Source organism: Heterodontus francisci, unplaced genomic scaffold (genome assembly GCF_036365525.1).
Source record: "Heterodontus francisci isolate sHetFra1 unplaced genomic scaffold, sHetFra1.hap1 HAP1_SCAFFOLD_157, whole genome shotgun sequence".
NCBI lineage: Eukaryota > Metazoa > Chordata > Chondrichthyes > Heterodontiformes > Heterodontidae > Heterodontus > Heterodontus francisci.
The window spans coordinates 251,764-273,055 of NW_027140118.1; the positions used below are offsets into that span (position 1 = coordinate 251,764).

Genomic DNA, 21,292 nt, shown 5'->3' on the forward strand with positions numbered 1-21,292 from the left:
TAATTACCGGAAATCAGTGAACACAACTGGTGCAGCATGTGTTGAGCTGTGCAGTATGAACATACAACGAGTTATCAATCCAAACACCTGGATATCAATTGTGTCATTGACAGAGCACAAAGAGCTGCGGCTGGTGAATGGGAAGCATCGCTGTGAGGGGAGAGTGGAAGTGTTCTACAATGGCACCTGGGGAACAGTGTGCTCGGAGAGACTTGATGGACCTGATGCAGAAGTGATCTGTAAACAGTTACAGTGCGGTCCCCTCAGTTCTATCGATTATTACACTCTGTCATTCGGAGAAGGACCTGGACCCATTTGGCTCGAGGGGATGGAGTGTATTTCACACGAATCGTTCCTTTGGCAGTGTCAAACAGAACCGTGGGGGAAACACAACTGTGAACACAGGGAGGATGCTGGTGTTATTTGTTCAGGTAACACAACACACGTCTCAATCTGTGAGTGTCATTTCAAAAATTGGTGGCTGATACAGTCAGCATGTTTCTCTTCTCAACAGAAGCAAAAGTAACTGAGGAGCAGCTCCATCGATCAGAGGACTGCATTCGAGAATATGATTGTAAACATGTACTTTCACCAGGTGCTACTTCCTCTTTATTATACCAACTATCTGACTTGTACTCCTGTCTTATACTACATCAATAATAATAATTGATTCTCTTTGCCAGATTCTGGACATTGGTTGCGCCTGTTTGGAGGTAACACCAACTGCTCTGGGAGAGTGGAGATATTGTGCAATAACAGCTGGGGCACGGTTTGTGATGACTCCTGGGATTTGTCCGATGCCAATGTTGTCTGCAGACAGCTGGGTTGTGGTCACGCTCTATTGGCCCCCGCAGGAGCTACTTTTTCTCAGGGTGACGGTGTTATCTGGCTGGATGAGGTGAAGTGCACTGGAAGTGAATCTTCTCTGGCCGACTGTCCTTCCTCATCACCGGCTCAATCTGACTGTGATCACAAGGAAGATGCCAGTGTAATTTGTTCCGGTGAGGGTGGCAGGGTTTGGAGAGTAGGGTTAGGGTACCTTGTTTTGTTAAATTGACTCATTAGTTCGGGAAATTAAGAACAGTATTTATCGTTTAAATGGAAAGTGCTGAAATTTCATCCTCCTGAACATTTTGTACAATATATTCCATAGGGTTCGATGTGCCTCCAATTGCTTTCCCATCCACATCTGCAGGTACTTACCATTATTAATAGTCCAGCTAGCATTGGAGTTTGTATTAGTTGAATTGGTATTGTTGTCATTTTCTGAAGATGCTATGTGCACGTTCTCATTGACTGGAACATTTTGTTGCCTCACCGCATATTTCAAATGGTCCAGTTTAAATTCCGCTAATCCCAGTTTCTGGCTGTACCTGAACTGTCCTGCACTGATCAGAAACATGGGGGCACTGTCTCTGTAATTTAGATTGTTTCACACTTTCCTCTGGTGCAATGTGCACCACATAATGGGGAATGTTCAGCCCAACTCATTGCCTGGAAGCAGTGGATATAATTATTAAATACTTCTTGCAAATATTTTATCACACAAGATGGACTGTGTCTGTGCTAAACCTTTCTTTATTTTTGTCATTAAGAACAGGGATATAAAACTACTTCCATCCTAGTTGCAGTCTGCTTCGGAGTCCTGCTAATCTGTGTGTTGGTCTCACTGATGGTGGTTATACAGAAAAAGTCAATCAGAAGAGGTGAGGCTCATATCTTACCGTGGAACAAACAGAAAATCGCAGATTTCATGTCATATACTTGCAAGACTTTCGGTCAATGCAGCTTTCTATGGACTGTCAGGTGACCTTGTTAGAAGTACATTGCAGTCGTTTTTGCTGGTTTTCTCCATTCAAGGTGCTCCAGAATGAATAAAATGTGACATTCAAAACGGAGAGTGATTTGAAGTGTTCACATTCACTGTGAGAGTTCATCACATAATACATGAAACTCTGGAAGAATTTACTTATTGTAACAATGGATCAGGAAGATAATTTGATTTTTTGGGCTGTGCATTCAGCTATTTATTTGACTGTTCATCTTCCTTCATCCATTGGGTATCAATTCCTGCCCTTCAGATTCGGGCTCTGGGCATCCAATCGCGAGTTGTCTAACCGGGCCTGTCAGTTATTTTGACAAGTGATACTTGTATAGGACCTCCTGTATTCACCAGCGGTGATTCGACATTCCAAAACTACGCTTGCACTCATATTTCACCCATCTAACCCACTCCTGATTTATTATAAGAAATGGACCTCTTAATAAAAAGCACTTTTCATAATAATATTGAGTTCTTATAGAAAAATCTCTCTTTCTCTCTCTGAATAAGAAAGAGTCCATAGCTAGGACAGCATAGACCTGTTATCTCTGCCAAGGACCCGGCCAGAACAGCCTCTGTAACAAGACAATCATAAAGCTGAAAAGATCGAGCCTTGTAACTTGACTAGACTGGAAGTAGTTTGCAAACGATCACAAGCACGAGATCAGGTCATGGAGTCATAGAGTTATGCAGCAGAGAAACACTCCCTTCGGCCCAACGTGTCTGTGCCAGCCATCAAGCACCTATCTATTCTAATCCCGTTACCCAGCACTTGGCCCTTAGCTTTGCATGCTATCCCATTTCAAATGCTCATCTAAATACCTTAAATTTTGTGAGGGGTACTGCCTCTACCACCCCTTCTGGCAGTGTGTTCCAGTCTCCAATCATCCTCTTTGTGAATAGTTTCTTCCTCAATACCCCTCTCAAACACCTGCCCCTTACATGAAATCTATCCCCCCTGGTTACTGAAACCGCCGCTAAGGGAGCATGTTTCTTCCTATCTATCATATCAATGCCCTTCACAATTTTGTATACCTCAATCAGGTCCCACCTCAGCCTTCTTTGCTCTAAAGAAAACAACTCTAGCCTATCCAGTCACTCTTCATAGCTGAAATGCTCCAGCCCAGGCAACATCCTGGTGAACCGCCTCTGCACTCTCTCCAGTGCAATCACATCCTTCCTTTGGAGTGGTGACCAGAACTGTACACAGTACTCCAGCTGTGGCTTAACTATAATTTTATACAGCTCCATCATAACCTCCCCGCTCTTATATTATATGACTCGGCTAATACATACAAGTATCCCATCTGCCTTCCTAACCAACTTATCTCCCTGTGCTGCTGCCTTAAGTGATCTATGGACAAGTACGCCAAGGTCCCTCTGACCCTTTGTACTTCCTAGGGTCCTACCATCCATTGTATACTCCCTTGCCTTGTTAGTCCTCCCAAAGTGTATCACCTCACACTTCTTAGGATAAAAGTCCATTTGCTACTCCCTCGCCCATCTTACCAGCCCATCTATATCGTCCTGCAATCTAAGGCTTTCCTCCTCACTGTTTATGACACCAGTAGTGTTCGTGTCATCTGCGGTCTTACTGACATACCTCCTATATCCACGTCTAAATCATTAATGTACATTACAAACAGTAATGGCCCCAGCACCGATCCCTGCAGTACACCACTGGTCCCTGGCTTCCAATCGCAAAAATAACTCTTGACCGTCACCCTCTGCCTCCGGCACTAAGCGAACTTTGGATCCAATTTTCCAAATTGCCCTGGATCCCATGGGCTCTTACCTTCAAAAGGAAATAGGAGAGATCAGGGCCAACATATTCTCGTAAAGTTGAAGGGTAGGAGCAACAAGTCCAAGGGAACCCTGGATGTCAAGGGTTATGGAGGATTAGATAAGGAATAAAAAGGAGGTTTATGACAGATTCAGAGCGCTGAAAATAGCGCAAGCCCTAAAAAAGTATAGAAAGCACAGGCCGTACTTAAAAAATGACTTTGGAGAGCGAAGAGGGGGCATGCAAAAACACTTGTGAGCAAGATAAAGGACAATACCAAGGAGTTTTTAAAGTATATTCATGGAAAGAGGATAACCAGGGAAAGAGTAGGGCCGATTAGGGACCAAAGTAGCCATCTGTGTGGAGCCGGATGACATAGATTAGGTTTTAAATTATTACTTTTCATCTGTGTTCACCATGGAGATGGATGATGTTGGTGTAGAGATCAGGGAAGGGAATGGTGATATACTTGAATAAATTAACATTGAAAGGTAGGAAGTATTAGATGTTTTAGTGGGCTTAAAATGGATAAATCCTCAGGCCCAGATGAGATAGCTTAGTTTAGAAATACAGCACTGAAACAGGCCCTTCGGCCCACCAAGTCTGTGCCGACCATCAACCACCCATTTATACTAATCCTACACTAATTTCATATTCCTACCACATACCCACCTGTCCCTTTATTTCCCAGCCACCTACCTAAACTAGGAGCAATTTACAATGGCCAATTTACCTGTCAACCTGAAATTCTTTGGCATGTGGGAGGAAACCGGAGCACCCAGAGGAATCACACGCTGACACAGGGAGCACTTGCAAACTCCACGCAGGCAGTACGCAGAATTGAACCCGGGTTGCTGCGGTGCTAACCACTGTGCCACAGTACCGCCCTGGAAGGATGTGCCACATACTGTTACGTGAGACAAGGGAAGAGATAGCAGGGGCTTTGACACAGATTTTCAAATCCTGTCTGATCACAGGAGATGTACCAGAGGACTGAGGACAGTGAATGTGGTACCATTATTCAAGAGGGGTAGCAGGGATAAACCAGATAATTACTGGTTGGTGAATCTGACATCAGTGGTACGGAAACTATTGGAAAAAATCCTGAGGAACAAGATTAATCTCCACTTGGACAGGCAGGCACTAATCGGGGAACTCAGCATGGCTTTGTCAGGGGGAGATCGTTTCTAACAAACTTGATTGAATTTGTCCCCAGTCTGCTGCAGGTAAATATATGAGAATGCAAAAAAAATGGATACATAGACTTATCCGAAAATATGCACAACAAAACTACTCTGCATTCACAATACCTGGCTTTGTCTCTTTACTATCGGCATCTCTGTGATTTGGATGTGTTCGCAGATAATTTACTGTTAAACGCTCGTGGTTTGCAACTAAACTTTAATCTCCCTACCCTTCATCTGACAGGTTCTGTCACTGGTGGCAAGGGTTCACCGGCTGGTTTATACCAAGCAATTTATGAAGAGATTGAGAATATTCCACCTGGCAAGGATTCCTATCAGATCCGGCGTTCAGGTCTGTGTTTTATATTTCATACCGAATTTTGTCTAGACAAATGTCACTTCCACTTAAATACCCCATTTTAATGGTCAGTTTACTGACTGAACACTGTCAGAAATCCGTTCACTATCACCCTGTGAAGGTGGCCTATCACAGTGCGAGTGTGTCTATATCAGTGTGTATAGTAAGATGAGCAATGGGTTTGGGAAGATTCCCACCCATCGCGAATGGTTAAAGAACGTGATTTCAGTTTGTTTGTAACTTTCATGTAATTTTATTCCATTTAAACTAGACCATAAATAATCACTGCTCTCAGGAGGAGACAGTCACATTGACTCAGATTTTATTTCTCGAGGTGACTGGATTTCTGGATCAGAAACACGTTCCCATCAGGAACTCCTTACCTGAAATCAGTGGTTTCTACAAAAAAACTTATTCTGACACTTTGTATTCTGAAGCTTAACATAATATCTACAAATTCCACTTCATGATACTGGGGCAGCAACACTAGAAAATCGATGAAAGCTTTGTCCTGTGATATATTTAAGGAGCGATTTAACCATTGAGATAAATTCCTGAGGTTACAACAAAACACACAAAGACGATTTCCTTGGTAGATAAATGAGAATCCTAAACGATTCAATAAGTATATTAAGAGTAAATGGGTAGCTAGGGAGAGAGTAGGTCCCCTTAAGGATCAGTGTGGTAATCGATGTGTGGAGCCACGGGAAATGGGGTAGGTCGTAAATGAATACTTTTCGTCTGTATTTACCGTGCAGAACGTCACGGAAGCTAATGCGTTCAAGGGAGGGACCAGCGATATCCTGGAGCATATCAACATTACAAGGGAGGAGGTGTTGGAGGTTTTGAAGCACATTAAGTTGGATAAATCTCCGGGGCCTGACCAGGTGTATCCTAGGAGGCTATGGGAGGAGATTGCTGGGACCTGGCAGAGAGTTTTGTATCATCATTAGCAATGGGTGAGGTACCGGAAGACTGGAGGAGAGCTAATGTTGTGCCTTTATGTAAGAAGGGTAGCAGGAATAAGCCAGGGAACTACAGGCCGGTGAGCATTACATCAGTGGTGAGGAATTTATTGGAAGGGATTCTGAGAGACAGAATTTATATGCATTTGGAAAGGCAAGGTCTGATTAGGGATAGTCACCATGGCTTTCTGCGTGGGAAAACATATCTTACGAATTTGATTGAGTTTTTTGAGGAGGTGACCAAGAGGATTGACGAGGGCAGGGCGGTGGACGTTGTCTACATGGACTTTAGCAAGGCTTTTGACAAGGTCCTGCATGGTAGGTTGTTCCGGAAGGTTCGAACACATGGGATCCAGGGTGTGGTAGCACATTGGATACAAAATTGGCTTAGTGATCGGAGGCAGAGGGTGGTAGTGGATTGTTGTTCTTCAGATTGGAGGCCTGTGACCAGTGGTGCGCCGCAGGGATCGGTGCTGGGCCTTCTGTTGTCTGTCATACATATTGGTGACTTGGATGAGAATGCAGGGGGCATGATTAGTAAGTTTGCAGATGATACCAAAATTGGTGGTATAGTGGACAGTGAAGAAGGTTATCTAAAGCTACAACAGGATATAGATCAACTGGAAAAGTGGGCAAGTGATTGGCAAATGGTATATTTAACGCAGGCAAGTGCAAAATGATGCATTTTGGAAAGTTAAACCAGGGAAGGAGATAAACAGTGAATGGCAGGGCCCTGGGAGTGTTGTTGAGCAGAGAGACCTTGGGGTGCATGTACATAGTTCTCTGAAAGTAGCAATACAGTTAGACAGGGTGGTGAAGAAGGCGAATGGCATGCTTGCCTTCATCGGCCGAGGCATTGAGTACAAAAGTTGGGACGTCATGTTACAGTTGCACATAACGTTGGTTAGGCTGCACTAGGAGTACTGTGTGCAGTTCTGGTCGCTGCACTACAGGGAAGATGTGATTAAGCTAGAGAGGGTTCAGAAAAGATTCACAAAGCTGTTGCCTGGCTTGGAGCGCTTGATTAATAAAGAGAGATTGGATAGGCTGGGTCTGTTTTCCCTGGACCGAAGGAGACTGAGAGGGGACATGATAGAGGTATATAAAATGATGAGAGGCATAGATAGGTTAACTGGCCAGAGTCTGTTTCCCATGTTAAGGGTGACTAAAACTATAGGGCATTGATTTAAGGTGAGAGGGAGGAGGTTTAAAGGGGATAAAATTTTTCACACAAGGAATAGTGTTTATCTGGAATGAGCTGCCAGAGGAGGTGGTGGAGAGTGTAACAGTAGTAACATTTAAGAGGCATCTGGACAGGTACTTGAATGAGCAAGGCATAGAGGGATGTGGAATTAATACAGGCAGGGCGAATAGTATAGATAGGCATTATGGTGGGCATGGACGCTGTGGGCCGAAGGGCCTGTTTCTATGCTGTGCGACTCTATGACTCGAATTTCAAATCCGTTATTGCCCTCCTTGCACACTTTTCTACCCCATTATCCGGGGTGGGGCTCGGTTTTGGAGCCCCACCACCTGCCGTTTGAGACTCTGAAAGGGAAAGAGACAGGGTGGAGGGATTTTGGATTAAGAAACTGTGCTCACTGACTATGTTTTACACTATTGTCTCTGCTCTGATGTCTGAAATCTGACCGACCGGCTGTACTGCGTATTGTTTTAACGGTTCGCTGTATGAGCCAACATTTAAGGTCCAACCCTAGTTGCTCTTGAACCACTGCAGTCCCTGTGATGAATTTTCCACAATCACGTCAGATACAAAGTCCCAGGACATTGTCACCAGATGATGACGGTATTATGTTATTTATTCGAACGTGCCAATCAATCTCTCCAATAACCATCCATGTTTGTGTTTAACAGTTACTGATTCCATTGAGTCCCTCAATCAGATTGAATATTACACCAGTTACAGTTTGGGTGACACGGATCCTGGATCAGAATATCCTGAAGGGAACATCTCTAGAATTCGGGGTGGGTACATTTTTACTTGTTACCATCACGTTTTTTAATCCATCACTCTGTCTGATATCTAAAATCAACAATTAAATCAATCAGAACTCACTCGCCCGAAAATGATGCTGCTGAAGACATGGAGATTTGCTGAGTGAGTTTAGTTTAAAAAAATGGAGAAATAATTTGGATTTCTACAAAATCATCCCGATTGTATCCAGTAGTATAATGGAATGAAACTTTCAGTTCATGATGTTTTCTGACACTGTTGTCTTGGCGGTGCAATGTGAAATTTGCGTGTATGTTGGATGGGTGATTCAATGGGATACACGTGACTTTTAAATGGAGGGCAGAATTTTGTTACACAGTGACCACAGTCTGGGAGTGAAAATGCCGCTGGATAGCGGTGCAAAGGAAACCTGACGTCCTTACACAGTTAGGTGATATTCCCCGAGTCGACCGAGCTCGTGGGTGGAGGCTCCACTTTAAGACGCTGGGCAGATAGCGGAGCAAAGAAAACAGGAAATTCATGGCAATTTTCCAAACTATTCACAATTTAGTGAAAGGCGGGCGAGACTAACAGTTTCAGAGACTCGCCATCGATAACCAAGGGGAAGTTCAGAGGAAGGTCAGTTTTGGCTGTGAAAAGCATTGTGGCACTGGAGGGAGGGGGAGAGATATTGAATCACGGTATTGGCAATCTGGAGGCTGACCGATCTTGGCGATCACAACAGAGGTATTCAGAATGAGCATCCTCTCTGACTTATAAGATAGGTATAAAAAATGAAAACAATGAAGGGTTTGAGAAGTGAGTGCAGCAATTTACAATAGGTGTCATCCACTCCTGTTTTGAGATCTCCCATTGTGGAGGAGCATCAGAGATGGAGAGAACAGCAGTCCCCAAGGGTTGGTCTGCTGCACCCAGAGAGGGACAGGAATCGTGAGGCTGGAACAGAGTGTGGATTAGCAGGGCAGCACAGTAGCACGCAAGCAGCTTCTTGAGTGCAGATGATGTTACCCACGAGTGGGTTTACCATCAGAGGCTCTGCTTCCTGCAAATGTCAGAGCAGCAGTGTCACTGAAGATTGTGCCATATCAGGGAGGTGGTCACTGAGCTGGAGGAGGATCTGATGGAGGAGGATCTGAACCAATGAGTGGGGGCACCCCTCCTCCAATTTCATTTTCATATTGTGTGACATTTAAGGCTGTCAGCTTAATGTAAGGCACTGCACTCACCTTGCCATACTACATCAGGGCATTGATCCTGTTCCTGCACTGAAGCCTCTTACATGGGACTACCTCACGTCTGCTCAACTCCTCCTCAATCTCCTGCCAGGCCCTGCCTGCCAGCCTAGCCGGCCTCCTCCACCCGTTCCGATGGGAAAAGCGCTTCCCTCCTGCCATTGCCGCTTGGAGGAACACGTACAGGGAGACATGAGAAAACCTGGGCTCCACCCTTGCTCTGACTGCTGCCATCTTACAAACACACCAGTTGTCAGTCCTCCCACCCAATGTCCTACAGTGCTCCTGTCTTTCAATCGATTGCTGGCTGCCGTTTCAAATATATGACGGGCCTATGATGACTCAACTGCCGCGGCACGACATGGTCCTACCATTCGTCAGGCTCAAATCTCATTCCAGCTGAATATCACAGTCAAACCTGGCAAGCCTGAGTAGATTGGCGTCTAACAATATCATTCTAAATATTCAGTGTTACCATGTGCTTTTTGTGAAAATCATTATTTCCTCTCAGGTCTGGTCCCCGGTGATTATGATGATGTTCAGACTGGAGCCATTGACACTCAGGATGGTCGCTTGTTGCTGGACAGTGTTCCTGATGATCTCTTCACACTGACAAGTGCCGGCGGTGATCTCTCCACTATCTGTGAGTTAAACTCCCACAGTCACCATCTCTCTGTTTCTACTTTGAATTTCATTCCAATCGGCGATCTCACAGACTCCTGGTTGATTTAAATTCATGTTGTGATTAAAGCAAATTAGTCTCCTCAATGGGGCGGCACAGTGGTGCAGTGGTTAGCACCGCAGCCACAGCTCCAACAACCCGGGTTCAATTCTGGGTACTGTCTGTGTGGCGTTTGCAAGTTTTCCTTGTGTCTGCGTGGGTTTTCTCCGGGTGCTCCGGTTTCCTTCCACAGCCAAAAGACTTGCAGGCTGGTCGGTAAATTGGCCATTATAAATTGCTCCGAGTATGGGTAGGTGGTAGGGAAATATAGGGACAAGTGGGGATGTGGTAGAAATATGGGATTAGTGTAGGATTAGCCGAAAATGGGTGGTTGATGGTGGGCCAAAGGGCCTGTTTCAGTGCTGTATCTCTGAACAAAAGTAAATGCTGGACTTATTTTGGAAAATACATCCTGACGTTATCTCTGTTATGAACACATTCACTGGAAATCCTTCAGGTGCTCAATCTAAACACCCTGATTCGGGCTCAGCAGATCCACTTCATCTGCTATCACCCAGCGGGAAAATAACAACACTGTGAATGGAGCTGGAAACCATTCAAATTCCAGTCCCCATCACCTCATTGACACTTATACAGATGACCCGCACTGAACTCACTTTTAGTTCAATAATTAATCCATCATCTTTCTCTCCATAGTATACAACTCCCAGACCCGCATTGAAACAGCTTTGCTGGTTCCCTCCAATCCTGAAAACAATGTGGATGTTCACTGTGACACGTTCACAGCAGCAGACATTCCACCAATGACGGGCAGTGACTGTGCGGTTCAACATCTTACATCTGCATAAACCCGGTAAGACCAATGCTGTATTATTTGTTCCATTTATTTGTGCTGACAGTGTACAGTCCCGGCTGGTTCTTATATTAATATGATAATGAATGGTGTCTTCAGCAGTCAGTGATTCTAAAGTATCGCAGAGAACATTCTGTGTACTTACTATTGAAATAGGAGGATTATTGAAACATAAATATTCTGAGTAGAGAACATATACTGTATTTGATGTGTTTATTTGATGGTTGGCATTGCTGTAACCCTCTCAAGTCGTTTCTGTTATCCTTTCAGCTGAAAAGTCAGCCTCAAATCCAGCAAATGATGTCTAAAGGTGTATCACAGACTGGTGGAAAATATTCTGTGTTAAATCTGAAACAATGGCATGAACATTTCCAACAGTGTGAACATGCTGAATGTGCTTTACTTCACGATATAAGCATCACTTTGCGTACATCAGTCACCAGATTACTTGGTGTTGGAATAACAAAATTTGGCTTTTCTCCATATTTTCTCTGAAAGTGTGTGTAATCTGTTTAATTAAAATACCAAACAGAATTGATTTCGGATCATTTCTCTGTCTGTACAAATACTGAGATACATTCCTCCACATGTAATTACCAACACTGACACAGAGATTAAATCCATTGCTTATCAATAAAGAGTTGGTATGCAATTCGTTCTGTAACCGTTTCACATGTTCATATCCTATTAAGGAATGTTTAGAATACGTCTGTCGAAGAATAAATGGTCTGTCTCTTTTATCTGCATTTATTGTATCGGCTTGCTCCACCGCCATCTACTCGATGTGGACAAATTACTGCAGTTTATAATGTAAGTGTTGATGTACAATGGAAATAATGCAAAATTAATAAAAACATTGATTCCATGTTTTAGCTGTAATGTGTGTCTTTGTCAATATTAATTCCAATATTATGATTCAAGTTCTAAATATACACCAATTCCTAGATACAATACAATGTTATTTTACTGTGCTGCACTATCCCGGAGTATGGCGGTAGAGCAGGAGAATCTGATCAGAAATTAATGTGTTTTTGCAATTTAATTCTAAGTATTTTAGTTCGTCATCAGTGGTGTGCAATTGTTACTCAGTCGGGAGAACGACGACATCGTGCTGACTCTCCAGCTGATGGTGATTTTTGTTTTTGGTCGGCTGACTGAAACACCTGTAACCACCAGCAGAGGGCGAGCATTATTAGACTTGAAATCAGATAATGCTGGAAACACTAAGCAGGTCTGGTATCATCTGTGGAGAGAGAAACAGCACCAGCTTTGCACGTTAATGCGATTTCTTCAGAACCATGTAATGATTGAGATTATTACTTTTAGCAAAGACAGAACCAGGGAAAAGCGGCATAGTGGCGCAGTGGTGAGCACCGCAGCCTCACAGCTCCAGGGACCCGGGTTCGATTCCGGGTACTGCCTGCGTGGAGTTTGCAAGTTCTCCCTGTGTCTGCGTGGGTTTCCTCCGGGTGCTCCGGTTTCCTCCCACAAGCCAAAAGACTTGCAGGTTGATAGGTAAATTGGCCATTATAAATTGTCACTAGTATAGGTAGGTGGTAGGGAAATGTAGGGACAGGTGGGGATGGTTGGTAGGAATATGCGATTAGTGTAGGATTAGTATAAATGGGTCGTTGATGTTCGGCACAGACTCGGTGGGCCGAAGGGCCTGTTTCAGTGCTGTATCTCTAATCAAAGGAGGCATGGAGGGAATAAAATAATTAAGGTTTATGTTAATATGGAGGCAGGTATGATTAAATGAATCCCGTCGCCTTTACTCTCTCTGATCTATGTCCCTGTGATCTGCAACACTTCATTCTCTCAACCATGACATTGTCATTAAACCTGCTGACAATGGAATCTCTGTTGTTGTTTTCTGAAAAGAACCTTGGGGAGCCTAAGCTCTAACTCTCTGGCGTATCTTCCCAATTTCCCTGGACCATGATCACACCAGCGAACATCAAGTCATCCTTTCGCATGCTATCACTGCACATGGAGAGTGGACCTGCGTGAGAAGGGCAGCGGCGGCATGAGATAAAAAGCTGTGGCAGAGAATCCCTTCTACCTCTCTCCACCTGTCAGAGCTGTGGTGTGTCATCTCAGAAAAACAGGTAGGTGATTGGTGGGTATCTCATCCGTGCCTGTTTTGATTAGCCAAGTGGTTTAAATGATGAGACGTGATTACAGATGATGAGTACAGTTAAGAAATTCACATTTAAAGTATTTAACATCCAAATTAATTAATTAGAATAGAGATAGCTGGGGAGGCGATGTGTTGTAGCTGAAGTATGTGGGAGCTGGTGGACACTAGTGCGATCCACGGTGACCACATCTGTAACAAGTGTTGGCTGCTCGAGGACATTCGGCTCAGAGTTGATGAGCTGGAGTCCGAGTTGCGGACAATGTGACACAGCAGGGAGGGTTAGAGTTACCTGGACACTGTGCTTCCGGAGACAGTCGCGCCCCTTATATTAATTACATCAACTTTGGACTGCAGTTAGGGACAGGAGGGTGTGACTGCGAGTGAGGCAAGTATGGGGATCTAGAATTTAGCTTTGGAGGAGACATATCCAATAGTTATGAGGCTCCTGCTCCCAGTGTGGACGAGGGCACAGGCTGAAGGGAGGATGAGCGAACTGACCACAGCACCATGGTTCAGAGCGCCATTCAAGTGGGTAAGAAAAGAGAAATGTACTAATAGGGGTTAGGATAGTTAGGGGAATAGGGACTGTTCTCTGCAGCAAAGATAGAGAGTCCCGAAGGCTGTGTTGCCTACCTGGTGCCAAGGTTGAGGAGACCTCTTCTTGGCTTCAGACGAACTTGGAATGGAAGGGGAAGGATCCAGTTATTGTAGCCCATGTAGGTACCAACGACAGAGGAAGGATTCGGAAAGAGGTTCCGCTGAGGGACTATGAGCAGCTCGTGCTAAATTAAAAAGCAGAACCACAAAGGCAATAATCTCCGCAATACTACCTGAGCAACGTGGAAAATAGCGCAGGGTAAATAAGATTAGAGAGGTAAATGCATGGCTCAAAGATTGGTGTGGAAGAAATGGGTTCCGATTCATGGTGCTCTGGTACCAGTTCTCGGGAAGGAGAGAGTTGTTCCGTTGGGACGGGGTTCATTTGAACAATGCTGGGACCAGTGTCCTGCCCATATGCCCATACGTATAACTAGGGTTGTAGATTCGATTTCAAACTAATTAGTGCGGGGGACGGGGGTGGTGGGTTTCAATTCAAGGGAAGTTTTAAAAACAATCAAAAGGAAATGAGAGATCAGAGATGCAGGGTAGTGAAGAGGTGAACAGTAATCAAAGTGTGACAGGAAGGAGCAGAAAATATCAGCAAAATATTGCAGCAGAAATTAGAACCAAAATGAGTAGTAATGGGAAAAAAGTCTAAGCTTAAGGCTCTTTATCTGAATGGACGCAGCATCTACAAGAAGATAGATGATTTGACAGCACAAATAGAAATAAATGAATGTGATTTGAGAGAAATCACAGAGAGATGCTTGCAGACTGACCAAGACTTGGAATTCAAAATTCAAGGATATCTGACATTCGGGGAAAAAAGGCAAAAGTGGAACTTTGTTAATAAAGGAAGGTATCAGTGCCATATCCTGGGCTTGTTGATGCTTCTTCACACTGAACCAGCTCGGCATGGTGATCAGTATTCTGGGATGGTTGACCAACATTCACACTGTACCAGCTCGGCAGAGTGATCAGAATCCTGGGCTGGTTGACCCATATTCACACTGTACCAGCTCGGCATAGTGATCAGTATCCTGGGCTGGTTGACCCATATTCACACTGTACCAGCTCGGCAAAGTGATCAGTATCCTGGGTATGGTTGACCCATATTCACGTTGTACCAGCTCTGCATGTGATCAGTATCCTGGGCTGGTTGACCCATGTTAACACTGTACCAGCTCAGCATGGTAATCAGTATCCTGGGCTGGTTGACCAATATTCACACTGTACCAGCTCGGCATAGTGATCAATATCCTGAGCTGGTTGACCCATATTCACACTGCACCAGCTCGACATGGTGAACAGTATCCTGGGTTGGTTGACCCATATTCACACTGCCCCAGCTTGACTGGGCGATCAGCATCCTGAGCTCGTTCAAGCATATTCACATTGTACCAGCTCGGCATGGTGATCATCTCCAGTCAGTCCATAAGAATGACCCCGAGCTTCCGGTTGCTGGTCATTTCAGTACACCACCCCTGCCCTCATGCTCACATCTCTGTCCTGGGATTGCTGCAGTGTTCCAGCGAACATCAACACAAGAACATCGTGGAACAACATCTCATTTACCTATTCGGCACACTGCAGCCTGACGGCTTGAACACGGAGTTAAATCATTTCAGAGCATGACGCCCCCCTTTGTATTTTTGGTTATATTTTCTTTTGTTTTCTTTTTTCCTTTTTTATTTGTTTACTTTATTTTAGGTTTTTCAGTTCGTTTCTACTATGCTTACCTACTGTTTTTTTAATGTGAGTGATTGGAGTGTGTTCTGCTCAACAGTCAATTCTCACCCTCTTTGTCCTCACGCTTTGTATGTCAGCACACCATTAGCACATTATTTGCCTTTGTTCCATGACAATATGGTCAGTTAGCCTCTGACCCTGTCCTATCAACACCTTATCCTTTGTTATCTCTTGCCCACCCCGTTTTAGTTGCTTAAAACCTTTTACATTTCTAATATCTGTCAGTTCTGAAAATCGGTCACTGACCTGAAACAATAACGCTGCTTCTCACTGCTGTCAGGCCCACTGAGTATTTCCAGAATTTCTTGTTTTTATTTCAGATTTCCAGCATCTGATGCATTTTGCTTTTAACTTAGTGTTTAATTCACTGCCACTTCTCTTCCAGGAATTACATTGAAGAAGTTCTGCTCTTCTCTCCGACGGGATTTTCGTTTGCCTCTTTTACCTTGTTCACTTTCATTGCTTTCTATTTCCGTCGTGCTGCTTGCTAAAGTGTCTACCAAAACATGTTTTCACATTAACATTTCCTTCCTCAGTGACTGTCTCCAACTCCGACTTATTCCACGTGGATTCCAACTGAATTTTCATCCTTTTTTTAAATCCAGCAGGATTACAGGCATCTCTAAGAAATACAACGTTCGTCGGACAGCTGTTCTTGCCGCATCCTGAGATCCACACTGGATTTCTGCATGTGCCCACCGCATGTACACACTGGACCTCTCTCTCCAGAAGCACCACCTCACGTTATCTCAAAGCTGTTCTATTCCACAGTTTCATTTCATCCTTCGTCTTATCCTGCGCATTAATATTAGTCTTTTTTCTTCCTTTCATGTGCTATGGAACGCAAGTTCCAACAGCTGATGGGAACTAATGCCCCTGCAGATCCTCCTTCCGTTTCTCTTCCCTCTGACCCAACCCCTTCTGATCTGACCCCTTTCCATGTATTCACTATACCCTCTGACCTTCCCCTCTCTGGTGCTGAACTTTTGGTACTCAGCAAAGGATTCAGTTTAATCACCTTACACCCCCACATCAATGAATTCCGTGCTTGGCACGACATTAACTTCTTCTTCCATTGCCTTGACGTCCATGCTCACTTCTTTGCACAGGAGTCCTTCCCCGGCCAGAAGACCCATTCACCCGCCTCCAGCATGCACCCTCTACCTGGACCCTTCCCTCTGGCCTCTTAACAGCTCTTTATCTTTTCATTGAAAACTGTCAGCGTGTCATCATAATTTCTCTGCCACCCACACTCACTCTAAACTATCCCTGCTCTGAACATGCCAGTCTCAGTTCTAACCCCGACATTGTTATCAAGCCTGCAGATAAGGGTGGTGCTGTTATTGTCCGGTGCACCGACCTCTACCTTGCAGACGCTCAGTGCCAACACTCAGACACTTCTTCCGATTCCCCCGGGACTGTCACTGACCTCATCTCCTCTGGAGATCTTCCGTCTGCAGCTTCCAACAGAGACATGATTAATATAGAGTATAAAACATGCCAGCAAATTGTTAAACAACATGAACTCACCATTACACAGCTTATAGTCTGGTTAATTCTCAAATGGGAAATACAACTAATATAGAGCATAAATTGTTCCAGTTAATTGTTAGATTAAATGCCATCACTAATACACAGGCTATAATATTCTGATTAAGTGTTAAATTATGCATGATATCTAATTTATAGAGTACAACGTCGCAGCTAATTGTTAAATTAGATGTCATCCCTAATACAGAGGGTGAATATCCTAGTTAGTTGTAAAAGGAGGAATGTAAACTAATATAGGACATGAATTGTTCCTGTTAATTGTTAGATAGGACACCATCCCTAATACACAGGGTAGAATATTCCTGTTAACTGTTAAATTAGGCATCATAACAAATATAAAGTGTAAAATGTTCCAGCTAATTGTCAAATTTGATATCATCCCGAATTCACAAGTTGTAATATTCTGGTTAATTGTTAAATTACACAGGATAACTAGTGTAGAGTGCTTAAAATTCTAATATATTGTCAAATTTAATGTCATCCCTAAGACACAGGTGATGATATTCTTGTTCATTGTTAAATTAGACATTACAACTAATAGAGTGTGTAAAATGTTCCAGTTAATTGTTAAATTTGATGTCATGTCTAATACACAGTGTAAAATATTCTGATTAATTGTTAACTTCGACAAGCTAACTAATACAGAGTGTAAAACTTCCCAGTTAATTTTTAAATTAGATATCATCTCTAATACACAGGGGATAATCTGGTTAATTGTTACATTAGTTTAGTTTAGTTTCGAGATGCCGACCATCAACCACCCATTTATACTAATCCTACACTAATCCCATATTCCTACCACATCTCCACCTGTCCCTATATTTCCCTACCACCTACCTATACTAGGGGCAATTTATAATGGCCAATTTACCTACCATCCTTCAAGTCTTTTGGCTTGTGGGAGGAAACCGGAGCACCCGGAGAAAACCCACACAGACACAGGGGGAACTTGCAAACTCCACACAGTGGCGCAGTGGTTAGCACTGCAGCCTCACAGCTCTAGCGACCCGGGTTCAATTTTGGGTACTGCCTGTGTGGAGTTTGTAAGTTCTCCCTGTGTCTGCGTGGGTTTCCTCCGGGTGCTCCAGTTTCCTCCCACAGCCAAAAGTCTTGCAGGTTGATAGGTAAAGTGGCCATTATAAATTGCCTCAAGTATAGGTAGGTGGTAGGGGAATATAGGGACAGGTGAGGATGTGGTAGGAATATGGGATTAGTGTATGATTAGTATAAATGGGTGGTTAATGGTCTGCACAGACTCGGTGGGCCGAATGGTCTGTTTCAATGCTGTATCTCTAAATCAAATCAAAATAACCGATAGAGAGAGCAAATGTTCCAATTAATAGCTAAATTAAATGTCATCCATAATACACAGGGGATAATATTCTGGTTAATTATTAAAATGGACATAATAATTAATATAGAGCGTAAAACTTTCCAGGCATTTATTATATTAGATGTCATCCATAACACACAGGGGATAATATTAAGGTTCATTGTTAAAATGGACATGATAACTAATATAGAGCGTAAAACGTTCCAGGCATTTGTTATATTAGATGCCATCCATAACACACAGGGGATAATATTAAGGTTAATTGTTTGAATGGACATACAAAATAATATAGAGACAAAAACGTTCCGGGCATTGTTAAATCAGATGTCATTCATATTAAGTAGTGGATAATATTTTGGTTAATTGTTAAATTAGACATCATATCTAATACAGAGTGCAAAATGTTCCCATTAGGTGTTGAATTAGATGTCATCCCGAATACAAAGGGTATAAAATTCTGGTTAATTGCGAAATGGGGCATGATGATGAATACGGAGTATAGAACGTCCAGGCATTTGTTACATTAGTTGTCATCGCGAATACACAGGGTGTAATATTCTGGTTAATTGTTAAATTGGGCATGATGATAAATGTAGAGTGTAAAATGTTTCAGTGAATTGTTAAATTAGCTGTCATCCTGAATACACAGGGTATAATATTCTGGGTAATTGTTAAATGGGTCATGGTAATTAATAAGAGTGTATAAAATTCCAATATATTGTCAAGTCAGAAGCCATCCCTAATACAAAAGGAATGATATTCTGGTTAATTGTTAAATGGGTCATGGTAATTAATAAGAGTGTATAAAATTCCAATATATTGTCAAATTAGATGCCATCCCAAATACAAAAGGAATGATCTTCTGGTTAATGGTTAAATTAGACAGTATAACTAATAAAGAGCGTAAATCGTTCCACTTGTTAAATCAGATGTCATCACGAAAATACAGGGTATAATATTCTTGCTAATTGTTAAATTATACATGATAACTAGTATAGCGTGCTTCAAATTCTAATAAATTATCAAGTTAAATGTCATCTCTAATGCACAGGGTATAATATTCTGGTTAATTGCTTTTTTAGACATGGTATCTAATACGGAGTGTAAAACGCTCCAGTTGGTTGTTAAATTAGATGTCACCAATAATACACAAGGCATAATATTCCGGTTCGTTGTTAAATTAGGCATGATATCTAATACATAACATGAATTGTTCCAGTTAATTGTGAAATAAGATCTCATCCCGAATGCACAGGGTATAAAATTCTTGGTAATTGTAAAATTAGACTTGATAACTAAAGTAGAGTGTAAAACGTTTCAGTTAATTGCTAACTTAGATGTTATCCCGAATACACAGGGTTTATTGTTCTGGTTAATTGTTAAATTACGCTTGATAACTAATATAGAGCGCTGTAGCACCTGTTTCCTGACAGCCGTCCGAGAAATACTTACATGACTGTTGCGGAGTGGGGCTGCTGTCAATCTGGCAGCAAAGCAGAAAGTACTGCAGAAGTCCAGCAGGCCAGGCAGCATCTGTGGAGACAGAAGCAGAGTTAACTTGTCCAAGTTCACAGACCTGAAAGTTAACTCTGCTTCTCTCTCTGCAGATGCTGCCTGACCTGCTCAGTTACCCTAACACATTCCGCGTTGCTGTCACATACTTACCCTGCTGCGTCCCAATGTCCTGTGAAGTCGTGATTCTCTTCACCCACTTAAGTGTAACATTCCCTCTTGTAGGCGAGCTGCACCTGGGTGAATAATCTTAATTTTGCACATTCCAGTACGTGAGACTTAAATAGACCATTAAATGTATTACAGAGGTTTGCAGAGAACACACTGATACAAATGGGAATGCACGTGTGTCACAGCAATGTAAAGACTCCTTTCACTAAATGTTCCTCACCAACATGTGTGTCGTTTTCTCTGTGGGAGTGATATGTGCCAGCATGTAGCGGCAACGTCACATCCCTTTGCACCTTTGGCACTTCAGGAGAGCCAACGTATGCAATAACATCATTACCATGCCATGACTACTCATGAGCGTCTCCAGGGACTCAGTGACATGGACATTGCATCAGTGTGGCTTGCAGAGCTCATGGTGGTTCCTATGGAGCAGACAGCCTTTGTCTGATATGACACCTCTGTACGTCCCTCGCTCACTGCTAGCCCTGTGTGCAGAGCCTGGGTGTCATCTGCCCTCCAATGTATCTTTCATGTTGTCAGTCCTCAGCGTCCTCATATTCCGAGGAGGAATCTGTTGACGTCTCTCCTCATCATACCAGGCCTGGCCCCTATTGGGTGCATACTTGTGCAGACCAGCAAAGAAAAGAGTTGGCCTTTTCGGCCTGTAGTACAGGGCATTACCCTATCCATACAGCCATTGAAGGCGTTCTTTCAGCATGCCGATCAGCTGCTCAATGGTGGCTCTTGTACCTCAGTGGCTGGCGTTGTACTTCTCCTCTGCAGCAGTGGTGGAGTCTCTCACTGGTGTTGGGAGCCATGTCTGCAATGGATAGCCCTTATCTCCAAGAAGCCACCCCTCCCTCTGGGCCAGTTTAGTGAACAGTGGTGGTGGCCGGGACGGGTGCAAGACCCAGGTGTCATGACAGTTTCCTGAGAGGTGGTCACACATTCACTGCAAGCAACTGTGGTGCTCACATACCAGCTTCACCTGGATTAAGTGGGCTCCTTTAATATTGCGTCTGCAGGTGGTAGCGTGGCAGTAGACCTGATGACCACTTGTGTGCAGTCTATGAACATTACAACGTATGGTTCTCCGGCAATGATGCCAGAACCAATAGCCCTCTGGGTCTGACTGTGAGTCTCCGGCCTGAAGTGAACATCCTCGCTGGCCATCCGGTGCGGGCATTGGTGACCTCCCTGATGCAGCGGTGCACTTCTAACTGCATGACCCAACAAAGGTCTCTGGTGGGCCCCGAAGAGGCTTCAAAGGGATTAGGCTCGCGAACCGCTGTAACGATGAGAAACAAAGGCATGGGATGTCCACAGGAGCCCATGGGCTGCAGGTCATCCTTGAGCAGGGCACAGAGACATGCCACCACCAT

At 43.6% G+C, this 21,292-nt stretch overlaps 1 long non-coding RNA gene across 1 annotated transcript; it reads left to right on the forward strand.

Annotated features, from left to right (window-relative positions):
- Nucleotides 1-9,894: 9,894 nt before the first annotated feature.
- On the forward strand, nt 9,895-11,257 carry LOC137358839 (uncharacterized). Its single transcript, XR_010971336.1, has 3 exons — nt 9,895-9,962; nt 10,698-10,854; nt 11,125-11,257. It is a non-coding gene; the product is annotated as an uncharacterized lncRNA (long non-coding RNA).
- The last annotated feature ends 10,035 nt before the right edge of the window (nt 11,258-21,292 follow it).